This window comes from Rattus norvegicus, chromosome 1 (assembly GCF_021556685.1).
Source record: "Rattus norvegicus strain SHRSP/BbbUtx chromosome 1, alternate assembly SHRSP_T2T, whole genome shotgun sequence".
In the NCBI taxonomy this organism is placed as follows: Eukaryota; Metazoa; Chordata; class Mammalia; order Rodentia; family Muridae; genus Rattus; species Rattus norvegicus.
The window spans coordinates 144,502,778-144,522,749 of record NC_141534.1 but is presented as its reverse complement, the minus strand read 5'-3'; the positions used below and the strand labels follow the sequence as shown (position 1 = coordinate 144,522,749).

The following is a 19,972-nucleotide window of genomic DNA, read 5'->3' as shown; positions in this document are numbered from 1 at the left end:
GAGTGAGAACAAGCACACATCTGCCATCAGTTCTATAACCCGAAGGACACCTTGCTGTGTGTAACATCTACATGAGGCTCATGAACGCCTGTTTTTATTGCAAAGCTTTCTCATATCAGATGGAAAACAGATGAGACTTGGGAAAGCCATGATTTAATGACAGTGAACTACCTCCTATGCCAGGCCACTCTTCATTATAACTCAGAGAAGCCCAATTCGCATGTCCCAATTAAAACTAGCAAATAATTATTGAACAGCATGGCCAGGAACACAAAAGGTCCTCTAAAATTAAAAGGGAAGATTCTGTGGCTTGCTGGGGACTGATTTGTCACTGGGACCTGTTTCAAAGGATCTTTATTACCTGCTGTCCCCTTTGAAATGTAGCTTGACTGTGTGCACATAGATGACATTGCTTGGCACTGGTGATATTGTTCCATCTATCAGCCTCTTTGGTCGTGTGCTTAGACAGTGAGAGTCTAACCACAGAATGTACCTTTGGCCTTAGTGTGGACCAAAAAGGAGTAACACAAAGATCCTGCTATGGATGAAACCACGTTTGACTATGTTTAATTACACAAACTTTCTGTCCCAGTGGCTGGGCGGTTCTGTATATCCATTGATACTTTATTCTGTTTTGGGGTTTCTGTTTGATTTCTGAAGTGAGTCTCTCCTCTCTTGATTTCTATTTGGCAGAGCCCCACTTTGACCTTCTGGTCCCTCTTTATTTATTGTGTTTCAGTTCCTGGACCTAGACCCCGGCTTCAGCCACCATCTCTTGTTCCTTGGAAAGACGCATATTTGACTGGAATCAACAGTCTTTAGCAGCTTATCTATATAAGGAGAGCTTCCTGGTAAACAGCATTTCCTGATGTTCAGGAGTCCATGGGAATCTGGGATTCTTTAGCTAGCTCTCACTTCTGCCAAGCTCATTCTGACTCTGAACTTTTTTTTGCCTGAATCATCAAGAAAGAAAACTTGGTTTTCAGAGGTGCCACCAGCCTCCTCAGTGATGATTTATGCACGGCGAATGGAAGTACATACAATCTTCATTCCTTTAAAACTCAGCCATGACCTAGGGGCAGAACAGGTACATCTGTATCTGTTCTGTCCTCTCTCTCTGTCTCTTTCACTATCTAAACCTATGTATTTACTTCTTTGTTTGCAGAGGGATCCAATGGCTTGAACTGAGCAGTGGAGGAGAGCTCTGTTAGGATTTAGGTTTGACCTGGTGGACTCTGATTTGCAATGCAAAAACATAAGAAAGTGTTACACATTTCACGAAATATATATGTAAATATTGGTCAATCCCTTCTAGCAAAATAAAAACACACTTCTGGGCTAAGGAGATATAGATACTCAAGTCACTCAGAGTACCAAGCTTTGGGAAAGGCACCGATACTTGAAGGACTCAGAGCAAGTTCTTCACATCCTACACAGGTTTGGATTCTTCAACAGGAAAATAAGCTTTAGGTCACGTGATCTCTGAGGACGGGCAAACTCCAGTGACCCAGTTTTGACTTCTGTTTGTAATCATTTATGAACAGATTTTACCCCAAATATGGTTTTATAGATGATTCTCTTAAAATTGCAGTTGAATGCAGACAAATATTTGTCTTTTTCTTTTATTGAAAAATAGATTTTTTTCATACCATGTATCCTGAATATAGCTTCCTCTCTCTCTACTTCTTTCAATTTGTCCTCACATTTTCTCCCATTCATATCCAGCACTTTCCTGTCTCTTTAGAAAACAACAGGCATCTAAGAAACATATAATAAGAGAAATATAATGAGGAAAATAAAATAATAAAATAGAATAAGAGAAAGCAAAAGCTAACAGATTGGAATAAGGCAAAACAGAAGGAAAAGAGAAAAGGAAAGGCGTAAGAAACAGATATGGGTGCAGAGAGTCATTTGTTAGTACATTCAGGTATCGCATAAAAATACAAATCCACAGCTATATTATATATGCAAAACTTGTAGGGCAATAAAATAAAAGTGAAAATAAAAATTAAAACTAATTTTTAAAAAGCACCATTATGGCATTATGAGATGTGTCCTCCAAAATGTGCATGAATTTGTTTTCTGATGACCGTCTACATGCTGCCTACCATTAAAGGTAGTTTGTTTTTCCAATGAGACTTCCTTGGAGAAACCTATTTTTAAATGTGTAAATGGTTATCAGTAGAGACAATTTACAGGTTATGAATGGGACCATGTGTCCATTTCTCTTTTCAGATCTAGCACTTCATCTGGGATAGCCCTGCAGACTTTGTGCATGCTGCCCCAGTCTCTATTTAAAGAACCTTGTTTCCTTCATCCTCTTTGGCATTAACATTGTTCTGCTTCCTATTCTACAGGCTTCCCTGAGCCCTGGGAACTGGGATTTGATGGAGGCATCCCCTTTAATGATGAGTGTTTTGAAGTCTCTGCCTCTCTGAGTATTGTTTGGCTGTCAATCTCTGTATTTGTTCTCATTGCTGAAGGAGGAAATTTCTCTGAAGATGACCAAGTAAGGCACTCATCTGTGAATATAACTGAATGTCATTGGGAGTAATTTAACTGCTACCTTCCTTTTGAAGGCAGGAATATTTGGTTTCAATCTAGGTTGCTAGGCTGTCTAGTCTCAGGTTCTTGGTCACGCACACAGTGTCAGGTATAGGTTCCACATTGTGGAGTGGACAGATATTGGTTGGTTACTCCCACAAGCTTTGTGCCCCCACTGCACTGGTATTTCTTGGGGTAGCTTGGTTATAATGTTAACGTAACATCAAACAACCAAATATAAGCAAATGCATACTAATTTGTCTTCTTGGGCTTGGGAAACCTTACTAAGTATTTTTGTCATTGTTATTGTTTGTTTGATTCTTTGTTTCAGTTTCTTTTAATTTCTAATTTATCCATTTATGTGCAAATCTAATTTCCTTTTTTGACTGTGGAGTAATAATATTCCATTATATAAAAGTACCACATTTTAAAAATGCATTCCTCCATTGATGGGCATCTAGGCTATTTTCAATTTGTGGCTATTATGAATACAGTAGGAATGAACCTGGTTGGGCAAGTGTCTCTTGAGGTAGGTCAATACCTACCTTTCTGAAGGACTGACAGACTAATTTTAATCCTGATTGTATGTATTTGCACTCCCACCAGCAATGGATGACTGTTTCCCTTACACCAAATCCTTGCCAGCATGAGCTGTCATTTGTTTATCGATCTTACCATTCTGGCAGGTGTAAACTGAAATCTGAAAGTAGTTTTGATTTGCATTTCCCTCATGAATAGCAATGTTTTACATTTCCTTAAGTGTTGTCGAGCCTTTCAAGTTTCCTCCATTGAGAGTTTAGATTTCCATTCCATTCTTAATTGGGTTATTTGCTTTCTAGTCTTTTCATGTCTTTATGTATATTGGCTATGAACCATCTATCTGATACACACTTGATGAAAATCTTTTCCCATTCTGTAGCTTGCTGCTTTTTCCAATGATAGTATCCTTAGTCATGCAGAAGGTTCTCAGTTTTATGAGGTCTCTCCCATTTACTCACTGTTGATCTCAGTGTCTGCGCTAATGATGTTCTGCTCCGAAAGTCTTCTCCTGTGCCAATGAGCTCCAGGCTTTTCTCTACTTTTGCTTCCTTCGGATTTAGTGTATCAGGTTCCATATTGAGGTCTTTGATCTGTCTTGGAGTTGAGGTTTATGTAGAGTGTCACATATGGATCTATTTGGATTCTTTTGCATATGGCTGTCCAGTTTGACCAGCACCATTAGTTTAGGATTCTGGGATTTCCCCGTGATAATTCTGAATTGGTTTAACCATCATGTTTTGTGTGTGTGCTTATTTCTTCATAACTTATTCTTTCAAAATCTGCAAGGTGTTAAGTTGGAATTTTAGTAGGGATTGCAATACGTTAACAGATTTCTTTGGTTGGATGATAATTTTTATTACATTAATCCTACGGATCCCTGAGTTTTGAAGAGCTTTCCATCTTCTGATATCTTCTTCACTTTCATTCTCAAATGCCTAAAAGTTCATACCATACAAGTCTTCGACTTGCTTGGTTAGAGTTACCTCAAGATATTTTGTATTATTTGGGGCTGTTGTGAAAGATGTTGTTTCATTGATTTCTTTCTCAGTCTGTTTGTCATTTGCACATAGGTAGGTAACTGACATTTGTGAGTTAGTTTTGTATCCTGGAACTCTGCTGAAAGTGTTTATCACCTGTAGAAGTTACCTGGTGGAATTCTAAAATTCATTTAGTCATACTATCATATCATCTGCAAATAAAGTTATTTTGACTTCTTCCCTTCCAATTTTTGTCCCCAGGATCTGTTTAGTTGTCTTAGTGCTCCAGTTATGATGTCAAGTGCTATATTGAACTGGTATGCAGAGAGTGGACAATGTTGTCTTGCACCTGATATCAGTGGAATTTGAGTTTCTTTTCCGTTTAAGTTGATTGTGGTTATAGGCTTGCTATAAACTACCTTTATTATATTGAGGTATGTCCTTGTATCTCTAATAATTCCAGGGCTTTTATTATGAAAGTGTGACAAATTTTTGTCACAGGTTTTATCCGAATGTATCTGAAAAGATAATTATGTGGTTTTGTCCTTCAGATTGTTTATATGGTAAGTTACATTTATCAATTTATATATGTTGAAACATCCCTTCATCTCTGGGATGAAGCCTGGTGATCATGGTGGATGATTTTTTTGATATGTTCTTGAATTCAGTTTATTTTATTGAGAATGTTTCATTTATGAATGTAAAGAAAAAGGTCTGTAATTCTCTTTGTTGGGTCAATATTTGGTTTAGGCATCAGGTAACTGTGGCCTCATGAAATGAGTTGGACAATTTTCATTTTGTTTATATTATATGGAATAATTGAGGGATGTTGGCATTGACTCTTCTTTCAAAGTCTGGTAGAGTTCTGCACTAAAACCATCTGGCCCTTAGGATTTTGTTTTTTGGATTTTTTGTTTGTTTGTTTGTTTGTTTTGTTTTTTGTTTTTACTTCTATTTCACTAGGAATTATGGCTCCGTCTAAATTGCTTATCTGATCTTCACTTAACTTTGATAGATATTATATATAAGTGAATTATTGATTTATTTTAGTTTTTCCATTTTGCAGAGAAGGAGGAGGAGGAAGAGGAGGAGGAGGAAGAGAAGAAGAAGAAGAAGAAGAAGAAGAAGAAGAAGAAGAAGAAGAAGAAGAGAGAAAGAAAGAAAGAAAGAAAGAGAGAAAAACACTCAACCAAAAAGTCACCACCAGCAACAATGACAAAAATCTCTACATTCCACTACAGCCATGGTAGCTGTTGTGTGTCATACTGTATCACACAGTACACCCTTTGGTTCACACATCTTCAGTTGCAAATGTTCATTACAATAGTCTTTAGTCTGTTGCTAGGCTTCTTGCTTCTGCTACACTATCGATATTCGATCCTCCCAGGGACTCCCCTCAGATATTCTGTTGTTGCCCTATGTCAGGCACAGCTTTGGGCCTGAAGGACCCACCACTTCATAGGCTCCAGCAGTTCATAGATGGGGTAGATATTGGGATGGGCCAACTTTAAGCCTGTATCTAGGCCTCGATGGTAACTGAGTTGGTCAGCCACCAGCTTGCCCACACCCACACCACCAGGGGGATTCTTCAGGACTGCCCTGGTTATCTTACCCAGTAACACAGTGAACAAGAGACAGGATCAGCTTTCTTGCTTTTATGCCCTCATGGCTGTCTCACCACCAACCCCAATACCAGGGCTAACTGTATGGTGTTGCTTACTCTGAGTGCAGGGCCTACTCTCCTGAGAGCTGTAGTCAGAAATGGGCAGAGCCTGTTCTCCCATTCTCATGACTTCAGGGCCAGCATTCCTGCCGGCCACAAGTAATGAGACGCAAGCAAGTTGGTGCATCTCTTCCTCACCCACACCACAGAAAAGCAAACCAGTGGCTGGGTTAGCTATTCTTTGCAACCAGGTCAACTCTACTTTGCTCCCCAGGCAAGGTGCAGGGCCCACTCTCCTGAGTATTTCTTCATTTAATTCTAGGTTTTCAGACCTGTTGTTAAGTTACTATAATGAAATATTTCTACCTTCTTTATGTAAGTATTTAATGTTACGAAGTTGCCTCTTAGAATTGCCTTTATTGTGTCCTGTAAAAGTTTCGATGTATTGTGATTTAATTTTACTTTTAGAAAAAATTCAACTTCTTTCTTGATTCATTTTTTTTCATTCAGTAATGAGTTATTTAGTTTCCATGCGTGTATAAGCTCTCTGTTGTTGTTGTTATTGTTATTTTATTATTGTTATCCAACACTAATCTATAGCATTCAAATAGGATATAAGGTGTTTTTTGTTTGTTTGTTTGTTTTAATTTTCTTGTATCTGTTGGGATTTCCCTTGTGTCATAGTGTATGGTCAATTTTGGAGTATGTTCCAGAAAGTGCTGAGAAGAAGGTATATTCTTTTGTGTTTAGATGAAATGTTCTATAAAAATCCATTTGGTCAGTTTATTTTATGAAATCAATTAACTCTAGTATGTTTTGGTTTAGTTTTTGTCTAGACAACCTATCTTTTGACGAGAATTGCATATTGAAATCTCCAATTATCAGTGTGTGATGGTTAGTATGTGATTTAAGATGCTGAAATGTTTCTTTTATAAACTTGGGTGCCCTTGTGTTTAATGCAGATATTAAGAATTGCAATGTCCTTTTGGTGTATTTTTTCTTTGATAAGTATGTAATATCCTCCCATTTCTTCTGGTTAACTTTGGTTTGAAATATATTTTGTCAGATATTACAATGGCCATACCAGCTTGTTTCTAAGGTTTATTCGTGTGGAATATCTTTTCCTCTAATTTTACCCAAGGGTTATGTTTATCCTTGTTGTTAAGGCATGTTTTGTAAATACATCAGAAAGATAGACCCTGTTTTAACAATCATTTTGTTACTGTGTCTGCTTATTGAGGAATTGATCCAATTGGTGTTGAAAAATACCAATGACCAATGATTGTTAATTATTTTGTTGTTGTTATTGGTGGTGCACATTTCCTGTCTTTTGGCTTTGCTGGTCTTAGATTATTTATTCCCTGCATTTTTTGATGTAGTTAATCTCTTTAGGTCAGTGTTTACCTTCTAGTACCTTCTTTGGGGCTGGATTTGTATATAGATATTGCTTAAATTTGATTTTATCATGGAAAGTCTTATTTTCTCCATCTAAGGTCATTGAAAGTTTTGGATATCATAGTGTGGGCTGGCATTTGTAGTCTCTTAGAGTCTGTAGACATCTGTCCATGTCCTGAGTTTACCATTCCTTCTGTTTCATTTAACATCATGATAAGCTTTTTTATCTCCTTGAGCACCAGACTTAGCTTTATTATACTTCCTGGTGCCCCTTTTCTCCTCAAACTATATATTTTGTGTTTTTATTTGCTCAATGTCTCTGATCTGCAAAGGGTGTCCCCTGATAACCATATAACAAAGTCAGTACTAGGCTGCCTTGAAATCTCTGCCAATGCCATTAATATCAAAACCTTCAATTTCATCTCAGGCAGATATTTGGACAAGGGCAGAAAGTAAACACATTCATTGCCAAAATATCAGAAGAACCATTTCTAGACCACTTACTAATAGTTCTCTCTCCCTCTGAAATCTTTTCAGCTAGGTCATAATAATCTACATCATTCTGAATGCCACTGTTTTTCCTGTTCCTACTATTATGGTCCATTAAGCTCTATGTAAAGCATAGAGCTTTTCTAATTCAAAGTTCCAAAGTTCACTTCCTACCAGCAGGCAACATTGCAAGACCTGTCACAGCAATTCTTTGCTCCCTAGTAACAATTCTTGGTCATGAGATCTATTGCAGTACAGAAAGACCATGGCCACAGCAACTCTTGTAAAAGAAAGCATTTAATGTCAGGCTTGCTTACAGTTTCTGAGGTTTAGTACATTATCATCCCAGTCAGAAGCATGATAGCATATGGATAGACATGGTACTGGAGAAGTAACTGAGATTTCTACTTCTGGATTTGTGTACAGCAGGAAGAGAGACACCAGGCCTAGTCTAGGCTTTAGAAACCTCAAAGCCCATCCCTATTGACATATTTCCTCCAACAAGGCCACACCTCCTAATCCTTCTCAAGTAGTGTCACTCCTTGGTGACAAAGTGTTCAAATATGTGAGGTTATAAGGGTCATTAATCAAACCACCACACCTATTGTGAATATCTTTATAACCCTAGTAAGGATTTACCTTTCACACTCTCACTCTCTAAATGAAGCCTTGAGCTATTATAGGTTGTAATGTGTGGCAGTGGTAAAAGCTTTCATATGTCTGTGGTACAACATTTTTCCTCAAAATGACTTTTATATTTTCAGTAGATGATCCTTTTACACATCCTGTTAAAGATTAAAGTGAGAAAGACAAAAATACTCCCATGGGCAAGTGAAGGGAACAGGAGGCAGGAAGAGGTCTGATTGGAAATTGCAGATTGAGATTGGTTGGGATCTGGAGAAACCAGTCACTTCGAAGCACTCATTTTTTTAAAGATGGGAAAACTGAACCCTGAAAAGCAGGGGCATCTTTCCTAATGCATCATGTCTGCTGCAAGGTAAGCATCCGGTGCATCAGGTGTCATGGATGGAGGAACTGCCTATCAGGCTTTCCTGCCCACAGTCAAATGGGAGCAAGGGCAGACACTACTCACTGACCTATTGTTCTATTTTGTGTTTTCATAGAAAGTGTCCCCAGAAAACAGAGTTTCTGGATCTCAACACTTTGAGGAGAAATCTGATAGAGAAAATCTTCAGGTGGCTAGGCTGACTAATAGCCCAGCTTTTGTTTGTTTTAGCAGGACACAGAAAAGTCATGCAATGGATCCTCTGCCATTGGACGATTTGTGGAGCCCTGGAAGGGTGGAAGTAGCAGCAGCAGCAGCAGCAGCAGGTAGAGCAGCATAATCTGGACAACTCCTCACCTCCCATAGCACTACTGCAGTAATTACACTGCAGCAAGCTCTTTGTTTGAAAAGCAAGTTGGAACACAAAGAGATATTTCCCACCAAAACAACAGGCTTGTTGACAATACCTGGTAGGGTTCCTCCTCCTCCTCCTCCTCCTCCTCCTCCTCCTCCTCCTCCCCCCTCCTCTTCCTCTTTCTCCTCCTCCTCTTCCTCTTCTCCTCCTCTTCCTCCTCCTCTTCTTCCTCTTTCTCCTCCTCCTCCTCTTCCTCCTCCTCCTCCTCCTGCCCCCTCCTCTTCCTCTTTCTCCTCCTCCTCTTCCTCTTATCCTCCTCTTCCTCCTCCTCTTCTTCCTCTTTCTCCTCCTCCTCTTCTTCTTCCTCCTCTTCTCCTCCTCTTCCTCCTCCTCTTCTTCCTCTTTCTCCTCCTCCTCTTCTTCTTCCTCCTCCTCCTCTTCCTCCTCCTCCTCCTCCTGCTGCTGCTTTTTCTGATGTGTTGGTGAAAGCTGGACTTTTTCTGGAGAGACTGGTCATAAAGTTTACCCTACTGCTGACATTTGTAGGAATGTCAGATTACTGTTATAATGGGGGAGAATGGAAGAGGAAAAATGAAGAGAAGGAAGAAGAAAAAGAAGAAGAAGAAGAAGAAGGAGGAGGAGAAGGAGGAGGAGGAGGAGGAGGAGGAGGAGGAGGAGGAGGAGAAGGAGAAGAGAGAGAAGGAAGAAGAAGGAGGTGGGGGAGGAGGAGGAAGAGGAAATAAAAGGAAATGTGAGAATATAAACCAGAAAAGGTGAAAGGATAGTACAGTACACATGCTAAAGGAAGTCATAACAAATCCCAGAACCATCCCTCTTCAGATCACACATGTAATGAGGATCAAGACGTTATTAGAAATGGAGATTGTGGGTTGGGGATTTAGCTCAGTGGTAGAGCGCTTGCCTAGCAACTGCAAGGCCCTGGGTTCGGTCCCCAGCTCAAAAAAAAAAAAAAAAAAAGAAAGAAAAAAAAGAAATGGGGTTTGTGATTAGAGAGAAAACATTATTGTCCAGAGACATTCTATTTTTCCTTCCTAGCATGTGTAAATGCCATAGCAGGGTAACATGGTTCTCACAAACTGATCACCCTGGTGATCACATCAAGGAAGGACATTGGGAAGCATAGGGAGTGAAAACAGCGAGACTCTGGCCTGCTTCTGCCACCTGCATCAAAAGCAGGTTGTGCACAGGACAAGGGTTGAAGATATGTCTGTTTCCTTTAAGGAATTAAGTGCAGCTGGGAAAAAGGAGTCTTGAACACAAATTGAGAGATCTGGGATTGGATCTGACCACACCACTAATGCTTTAAGTTGCTCGGAGGTTCTCCTACGTCATGATTTGAGAGTTCCTCTCTCTGTTCTAAGGGTTCAATGACCTAGGACATGAAAAATGTTTTTAATATTGTATCTATAGATATAAAACATGTAAACCATGCTATTACTTAAGTTTCTTTCTACTGTTTGATGGAATTAATTGCAGACCCATCGTAGAAGTCACTGAGCTTCCATATGTGAAACTTGTGTGTTAAAAGGCCTCTCCTGACATGATTAATATTTCAGGAGGAGGAACTACAGAGCTTCAGGCTAATCATGGCACCGAGCAGGCTGGGCACAGAACCACAGGGCCGAGAGACTCAGGGAAGCACTGCATGCCCACTGAATGAATGAGAAATGATGAGTGAGCAGGATCTTACCTGAATTGGTTTTGGCAGCTCGGGGACAGTGCTGGTCTTAAGGGTAGAAAATATTCCTGGTATCAGGAAATGTATAAGTGATAGAAAGCAGTTGTCAGAAAGTGTATCTGAAACCAGGATTCCAATTGTGATGTCCTGCAGGCGCTGAATGGAGGGGAGTATCATTTTTGGTACCCCTCCTTTTGACATTTGGCAACTTCTCCCCTGCCTTCTCAACCTGGGAAGACCTGGGGTGTCGAGTATAACTCTTGCAAGTAGAATTCCAGCTGAGTCCCTACGATCTGGATCTGCAAACCTTGTGTTCTATTCCTGCCTCTTAAACATTTGGTGACTCTGGAGTCAGTTTTCCTTCCTGTCACCTGGAGATCATAACATTTGCTGGAAGGAATCAGGCAAGCAAAACAGGGACACATGCACTTAGGAATTTGTGTGTGATGTTTGAGTCACTGTCGCGTGTTCTGTATATTCTTTAATGGTGTCCTGGGAAGAAATGAAAATGATAGCTCTTTGTGCTTTCCTTGCGATCAAACAGGAGACCGAGAAACAGGAATAGATCCCCACTGCTCCTGCTGCAACCCTGGCCGCTGTATCAGCAGGGCAGTAAGAGTGCTTATCATTGCTCATCTCAGAGTTTTCTTCACCGCGTGTCAGCGTCTGTGCCTCTTGACTTACTTGGAGTCCCTTTATAAGCTGCAATTATTTGCAAAATTAATTTGGGGCTATTGAAATTGCTGAGAACAATAGAAATTTAAGAGAGCTCCTTTATTTAAAATACAATCTCTTGTGATGTTTTTGGGGCAATTTACAATGGGTGAACGTTTTATTAATAAAAAAGGAAGCTATTCCCTTTTCCTCCTCTGCAAACTTTGCATAGGTAGCAGAAAGTGTCTCCAGACCGACCTGCAAAGGCTGCGGATACCTTGCTCTAGAATGCCACCCACACCCAAATTGTCTTGTGAAATTGCCTTACCAGCTCTGAGCTCAAAAGAGGATACCAAGCAGTTTCCTGGATCCCATCCAAACACGTTTCAAGTATTTGATGGGACGTGCTATGTGTGGGGTGTGTTCTTCTCTCATGACTTAGAAGGAGGACATTATGAACCATATGATTTTATTCTGACCCAAAATTTGCCCTGTCTTTAGCATGGCCTGGCAGGTGCCATGCTTTCTGTACTGACCAAGGGACCTCCAGATGGATTGGAGGGGACTTTTCATTTTATTTATCTCATCCTGCTAAGGCAGCTGGTTTCCACACTAGCAGTTTAGTTCTCTGTAAGGTGCAGGGATTCAGGCCATCTGCTGAGTCTGCTGCATCTGCTGCTAGGTGCATGCTCTTGAACGGAACAAATCAGAGTCTTGCAAATCAACAGCACCCTTGTTTTGTTAGTTCAGTCTTGCATGCAGGGAACACAAGCCGGTACTCAGGACCCCAGTGTAGGTGTTGACAGCGTACATGTCCAGATGTGACTATTGCGATTTTTCGAGTCAGATACCAACTGGCTGAAAAAAAGAGAGAGGTAAAAATCTGTTAAAGGAAAGCTCAGCTCTCAGCCGGTGCTCACACCAGAAAGACTGCATTGTAGTCTTAAAATAACTGCACCAGTCAGATGCAGACTGGTTTTTTTATGTTTGGTTTTGTTTACATTTGTATTTTTTTCAAGTAGTGCTTTCAAAAGCTAATTTATGTCTGTCAGCACATCCTTAACAAAACTGGCTAATCACCCAGTTAAAACAAACATTTCAAAAATAGATAAAGTGAAAAATAGGTTGTTTTCATTACACTACTGCAGACTGTTTCATGAATAATGTGACCTTCTTAAGAGAAACTGGTTCCTTAGGGAGGCAAGCTGAGCCCCACCTGTGCCTGGTGGATGGACATTCATCAACACCTGGCCTTTCTTTCCCAGAACCCTGACTCCATGACCTGGTCCTTAAGTTTTTTAATATATTCATAAGCAAGTGATACTTTGAGAACCAAGCTCGTGAAAGGCTGAGCCTCTGTAGTAACTTATTTATATTCCTTCCCTATCTTCTCCGATATCAAGGAACAACTATGTTTAATTAGAAGACTACCCAAAGCAGGACCAAATGGTGCAGGCCTGTAATTCCAACTGCTTGACAGGCTGAGGCAGGAGGATCACAAGTTTAGAGTCCTTCTGGACTACGGTGACTTCAAAGTCAGTTTAGACAACTCAGTGCGTTTCTGTTTCAAACTTGAATGTCAGAGGAGGCCTGGGAATGTAATTTGATGTTAAAAAGCTGGGTTAGCACACAAAAGACCCTGAGTTCAAACCCTAGCTGCACCATTCCTTAGCCCCCACTTGAAGTATCATAGGCGTGAGTGTGTGTGTGTGTGTGTGTGTGTGTGTGTGTGTGTGACAGGTATGTGTGCTATTATACATTTATGATATACAGTGTATCCAAGCATGTTTGGCCTAGCATTGCATGCCTTTCTCCATCATTCTCCACCTTATTTGGTTGAGACAAGGTCTCTCACAGGACCTGGTCCCCATGAAGGCCAGATGACAACTCAGACATCCTTCCCCAGGTGTCTAGTTTGTTTACTTTGAGACAGAGTTCCTTACTGGTCTAGAATTCGCAAAGTATGGCAGACTGGCTGGTTGGTAAGCCTCAGAGATTCTCTTGACTCAAGATTATAGTTGCCTGTTTCCACCATGTACATATTTAAAAAAATCACTTAATTAATTTTTATTTTTATTACTTTTCATTTATGAGATTTTAACATAATTACATCATTTTCCTCCTTCTCATCCCTTGCTCTAAACCCTACTGCATATGTGCCCTTCCTTGGTCCCTTTCAAATTTATGGTCTCTTTTCTTTCATTAATTGTTGTTACATGTAATTTCTTTTAATTCACACAGACTTTGAAGTGTGAACAGAGTTCCTCATGCTTGCAGGGCAATCATTTACTAACTGAGCTTTCTCACTGTCTTCCTTGATTTTAATATATTATCTAGTGACTTCTGAGGCAAAGCTGCTGGGTTTTTCTTGCATAGCAACCATCTCCTGTGTATCAGGTGATGGTACTGTTTAAGAAGCGTTACTGCTCCCTCAGGCGTGGAGGGGTTGGGGTGATGTTTTAAACACAGAACTCATTCAAAGGATATGACTCAATTGGCATCTAGGTGGACTTGACTTTTCCTCTTTCCCAGCACAACAGCTAGAGTCTCAACTGTCATCTTGGGACCAGAAAAATATAAACTGGAAAATCAGATTCCTATTCTGTAGATGATGGGTCAGGAAACAGAAAACTAGCCTCATGCTTTGCAGCGAGTATCTCCACCCACTTTGCACTTTCCATCCCTTGCTTAGCATCCTTCTTTTACTGCCTAAAATTGGACTTTGTGTATTATGATTAAATTTTAAGAAATTCCCTAGTATTAGAGAAAATGCAGATTGTGGTCCTGTTTTATTTTTTCACATTTTGAGAATGTTCTCCAGAAGCTAAGCAGCCAGAACAAGCCTTGTACAGCTCTCCTCGGAAGCTAACCTTTTGTTTCATCTTGACTCTTCCTAGACACAATATACTACTTCCTCCCAAGACTGGGTCTACTATGCTCACCCAGAGCAGCTGCATGTCAACGTGTCTGTCCTACCTCCCTGATGCTACCATTAACTCTCAATCTGGTTTTAAATGTTTACCAATTTGATTTGATAGGCATCACTTTGTTTCTTGTATTACTGCTGAGACTATCTAAATGTAACCAAAATAATCTTAATATTTTTAAATTTCCTTTGCTTCCTCCTTTACCTCCTGTACCTTCTGCACCTCCTGCACCTCCTTTGCCTCTTCCCTCCCACTCTTTTTGTTCTTTTGTTCAGGAGATTGAAGCCATGGCCTCTCACTTGCTAGGCAAGTGCTCTACCAGTGAGCTCTTGCTCCAGCCTTCGTTTAAGCTTTTATTTTGACATAGGATTTCAATAAGTTGTCAGGATGGTCTTGAAGTTACTCTGTAGCCCAGACTGGCCAAGAATTTGCAATCCTTCAGCATCAGCATCCCAAGTCACTGTGATGAAAGGGCCAAATCTCTAGGCACAGTTTTGTGAGTTGGCTCAGAATTGTGCCCTGTGATCATCAACTTGGTGAGTTCTCACCCCTCTGGAGCCCTGGTTATCATATCTGATAATTTCACATAGAAGTACATCTTCTTTGTTTTTTCCTTTTCATTGAATTTTTTTATTTACATTTCAACTGTTACTCCCTTTCCCAGTTTCCCATCCATAATCCCCCTATCCCACCCCCCTCCCCTTCTTCTATAAGGGTGTTCTCCCTCCTTAAGCCCCTGCTCTATATTTAGTCTCTTGTGAAGCTTTTGTGGTTTTTGCTTATTATTTTTAAAGTTTCCTTATCCTTAACACTTTTACATTCTTCAAAGATCTACTCATGTCCCAAATATCATTAGACTTTTTCTTTTTCAATCTGTTGTAGATATTTGTTCCCAGTTTTAGCATGCATATTTATTTGCTTGTTACTTTTGGCATAATGAATGGCTACATTTTAATATAGTTGTATCTATTTATGTCTTCTTCATTGTGTCCTCTCTATTGCCTTTTTGTTTCAATTATATCTTCCAACTCTGATGACTTTAAGATATCTTTTTCTTTTCAGTTTCACTTAAGTATTTAACTCAATGAGAATTTATTTGGGTGTGCACACATACCTACATTTCCTTAATTTTACATGTGGTTTTATAGTGTCTTTCATTGGCTGGTAATCCCTCCCCTAACTGCCTTGCAGGGTTCAATTGAATAACTAGTTAAAGATTATTTCTAGATTATCCTGTAGTTTTGGGAAGTCATTGGGTCTCTTTCGCATTTATCAAATTATCACAATTTGGTAAGATAATTTTATATGGAAGGATACTAAGTAAAAATTTTTTCCAAATAAAGGCACCTCTTTTTGCTTTTGTTCTAGAGGAAATTTACTATCTTTTTTTGACAAATATTAAAAATAACCAAGTAGATTTAAATTTTGTGTCATCTTAATGTTATACCCTATCCATATGAAGTGTTGACTTGTCAGAAAGCTTTGGTCTTCTTATGAGAAATCATTATTTACTTAGAACCTTTGTACGTTCCCGACGTTGTAGTTCCTTTTATAAAGGGCCTTTGCTTATCATTTTAGGGTCATTATTGTACATAGTTGCTTTTTCTTCCTTACTTTTGTAAATGTAATTTTGTTTCCATTATGTCTTTTAAATGATTCTTTCTGGCATATAGAAAATCTGATTTTTTTCACATTTTTCACATTTTTACATTACATATGGCCACTCAGCGAATGCTAATAAATTATAAGAGCTTTTAAATAGAATCACTAGTGTTTCTGAGACGTAATTAGATTTTAAGCCTGGCTTTCATTGAGCTTGCTGGATTTTATTAATTGCTCCTGACTGTATACATGAATCTCTTTCCTGTACCATGCTGCAGGGGAGGGCTAAGACTGAACGACATTCTTCTGTGAGGTCCTTGTTCAAAGGGAGGCTAGAAATATATCTAAGGAGATGTTAAGATGCTGTCACACTGGGCAGCCTGAGCTTGTTGCAGTGCGAAGAGAAAGTATGTTCAGGGACAAAAAGAGGCATCTGGACAGTGACTGTAAGAAGTTGGTAAGTGGAGGCTGTGTAAGTTTTACCCAAACCCCACAGTGTGTCCCTAATGATGTTTTTCTTATGGCCCATCATCTAGTGACATGTCTCAGCCACCACCATGATTCTTGCTAGTCCAGACCACCTCTATTGCTGCAAACTCCACTTCTCCCCTCAGTCTCTGGCAGGCTAGCTTCTCATGACTGCAGTGCCAAACAAAGGAATAAACAGTCATAGCATTTTCAAAAATAAATATAACATGTCTGCCTCCCATCTTCGCCAGGGCACAGAAATCATGTCTTATCTTTCTATCTTGCCTCAGCCAGCCAGCGTCTGACACATAAAAGGCGGGCTCTAATTGAATTGGAGCTTTTACATTTACGAAAGGCTTTCTCATTGTGTACTTTATGCTCAAACCCATTCTTTTTTGTTATGATTCTTTCCCATCTTACCAGATTTCTGCCTGTCTTTTGCAGCTTTGCCCATTGCTTTTCAGAGTTTGGCTTCTAAACTGTTCATTCCTGTCTCACAAAGAACAAGAAACAAGGGGATTTTTTTTAAAATCAGTTTTCTAAACAGAGGGAGAGAAAGTCAGTGGAAAATCTAATGAAATGTCCATCACAGCAAGAGTGACCAACACCGTGGAGGGGACACAAGTGAAATAGGGAGGTATTTTAGTGGTGATGTCTTTAGTAAGAAAGTTTAATAAGGGATACTGCTACTGATATCGTCACATCCGGTTTTGGCAAGAATGAGAAGTTGAAAGGCTTAACAAGCCACCCTCAGCCCCATTTCCCCCCTGAATTCATCTTCAGTATTGTTAGATGTGGATTGCCTTGAAATAAATACAGTAAGCTGAATATTGACCAATTGTAGTGGTGTAGATCCTTAAGCTGCAACACGGCATCTGTGAATCCCTTCCCAGGAAGCATTCATCCATTTTCCTTCCTGGACCTGAAGGAAGGCTGGAGCACTTACTGGCTGATTCAGGGAAGGAGCAGAGAGTAGACAGAGTGAGAGTAACTCGGGCAACCCAATCCAGATGGAACCAGACCAAGGCTGAAGACAGCGTCGTACTATGGAGCCAGGCAAAGGTCAAAGACACAGTAGGTCAGGAAGTATGGTAATGGTGAGTCACAGGAACGTCTACTTCTTCTGAGTTTGGGGCCACGGGTCCTTGATTACGTGTTGTTGACTTTAGGGCTCTGAGGTCACGTTGGACCCTGATTTGAGGGACATTTCTTGGTGCCTAGCGATATTGACGGGGCTGTTCGTTACTTTCAACAAAGCCCGATGAAGATATTCACCGTCTTTTAGACCACTCTGTGGGCCACTGTGCTAGCTGACCAGATGACAAAGTCTTTGGCTCATTATACTTTAGATGAATGTTTACCCAGCTGCTGAGCATTCAATTAAGGGAGAAAAATGGAAAGAAACAGGAACGTAGAACTAGCCCCTTACCCTTATGTTCAAGTCCACGAAGCATGGAATTTCGATTCTGTGACAAAGGCCTAGTTATCCACCACAGATTTAAAGGGCAACAATAGGTTGTCTTACAATCATAACAAAGCAAACTCTGTTTCCCTGACAATTGAGAGAAAAGGTAGGAAAGCTGTAAGAGGAGGACCACAAAACATCCCAGTGACAAAGAGAGCAGAAATACCTTTAGAGTTCAAAGGCCACGCCATGATGATTTTACTCTATGACATCACATGCACTTTGCAGATGACGAAGAGAACGGCTAATGCTTGCTTCACTGATTTGCTGCCCTGCATTCCTTCAAGTAACTTGTACATGTGAATTTTTCAATCCTCATGAAATCCCTGAGAGTTATTATCATTCTACAGGTATGGGGAAACAGAGGTATGTGGAGATCAAGGATTTGTTGAAGGTTACATACATGACAAACAGGGATGGACTTAGGCTCTGCAAAACTCATCTGTTTATTTATCTAGTTTGTCTATTGACTTCTTGGAAACAAGTTCTTTCTAAGTATCTGGATGAACTCTCAGCCATCCTGTCTCTTTTCCCTGAGAACTTCAATTTTTAAATTTAAACAGTTCACAATAAAAGGTAACATTACTATGTCCATTTATAAATACAGAAATCCAGTCTCTGTGGAGTGATGGTGACAACTGCCTAAGGTTCTGGTAAACAGGATGGTAAAGCTAAGAGTCCATTCTGCTGCTGAGTTACCTGATGTGGTTTGCCAAGAAAGATGATGGTTAGTTTCTGAATATTCTGGTCGAAACCATGACACCTGAACCAGACATGTTGGAAGATGCCCAACAAGATGATTCAAGTTCAATTTTGAAGGAATTGATCTTATAAATGACCAAGAGCTGGGAGCTCTTGGGATTAAAAGAGACAGATGGGTCAAGTCAGCCAGCTGCACTGAGCTTAGCCAAAAAGAACTCATATGATAAGGACAGCATTGGGACAGTCAGGGAGACATGACTCTTAACAAGTTATGAGAAAATGGTATTTGTAGTGTTGCACTTTCCAAGGCTTTTGTGAGAATAATCTCCTTCTTTGGAGGTAACTGTTTAAGTCCTTAATAATCTCAAGCCACAGTGCCTATAGCTATTTCTCAATGACTTAGCATAAAGTAGGTGTGTGTATACAAACATATTATATGTATATCTATATGTAAGTATATATATATGACTATATGTATCTACTTCTGCTTATATATTTGCATGTATTTCCATGAAATAGAAAGAGATCATTTTAATAATTGGCAAATTATTTCAGTTAAAGGTACATAAGCTTTTATTATGCTGACAATTTATTATTTCTGACAATTTTTTTTACAGTATAATTTAGAGGAAAATACATGATAATTTCTGACTCCCCTTCTTAATTTCTACTCAGTTTCCAAAGTCCAGATTCATGACCTGAGCTACCAGTAACAGAAAGTTGTGTTACTGCTGTCTCTGAGTACAATGAGCGCTAGTTAATATTCTCTGGGTATGAAGTCAGTCAATTACTTTAAGAAAACTCACTGTATCCTCTCCTCTAATGCCCCAAAGATTAGACGACCATAAAATATCATCTCTGACTTTTTTTTTAAGATGGAGAAATGAGTTTAGGAGAGAGAAAAACAGTTATATGAGTCAATATTTAACGTCAGCCAGAGCTAAACTAGGACCTCGGCCACTGAGGGACTATTTAGATAAGTGATGTCATGAGAGTCCTTTCTGGTGAGGTTACCGCTGCACTAAAAGTCTAATGAGATTTGGGACGGAGATGGAAGACTGCGTGTTAGTTACTTTATTCATTACTGTGACAAAATGCCTCATAGCATCCACTTAAGGGGGGGAGAAGTTTATTTTGGCTCATGGTTTGAAGACACAGTCTATCATAGGGGGACAGAATGGCAGCTGGAGCAGCAGATGGATGGAGCTACTGGCTCATCTCTCAGCAGAGCAGGAAGGAGGGAAAAATGACTACTACCACCCAACTGGCTTTCACCCATTTTCCTCTTTATCTAATTTCAATTCCTATCTCATATTATGAGGGTAAGGCATCTCTCCTCGGATACCTTGCTGGTGATTTCTGCCATCTGGGTGACAATGGTTATTCACCATCAGTACACAGTGGAAGTGTCTACTACACACCAACAGGGCAAGTACACAGAAGGAGCCCTCCCTCCCAAACACTGTTCACCTTGTTCAGTCATTTT

General features: G+C 39.9%; 1 long non-coding RNA gene across 1 annotated transcript; it reads right to left on the bottom strand.

The window, feature by feature from the left end:
* Positions 1-11,423: 11,423 nt before the first annotated feature.
* On the bottom strand, positions 11,424-16,808 carry LOC102553862 (uncharacterized). The gene is made up of 2 exons (XR_015655233.1): positions 16,740-16,808; positions 11,424-12,180 (listed from the first exon to the last, which is right to left on the bottom strand). It is a non-coding gene; the product is annotated as an uncharacterized LOC102553862 (long non-coding RNA).
* Between the last annotated feature and the right edge of the window lie 3,164 nt (positions 16,809-19,972).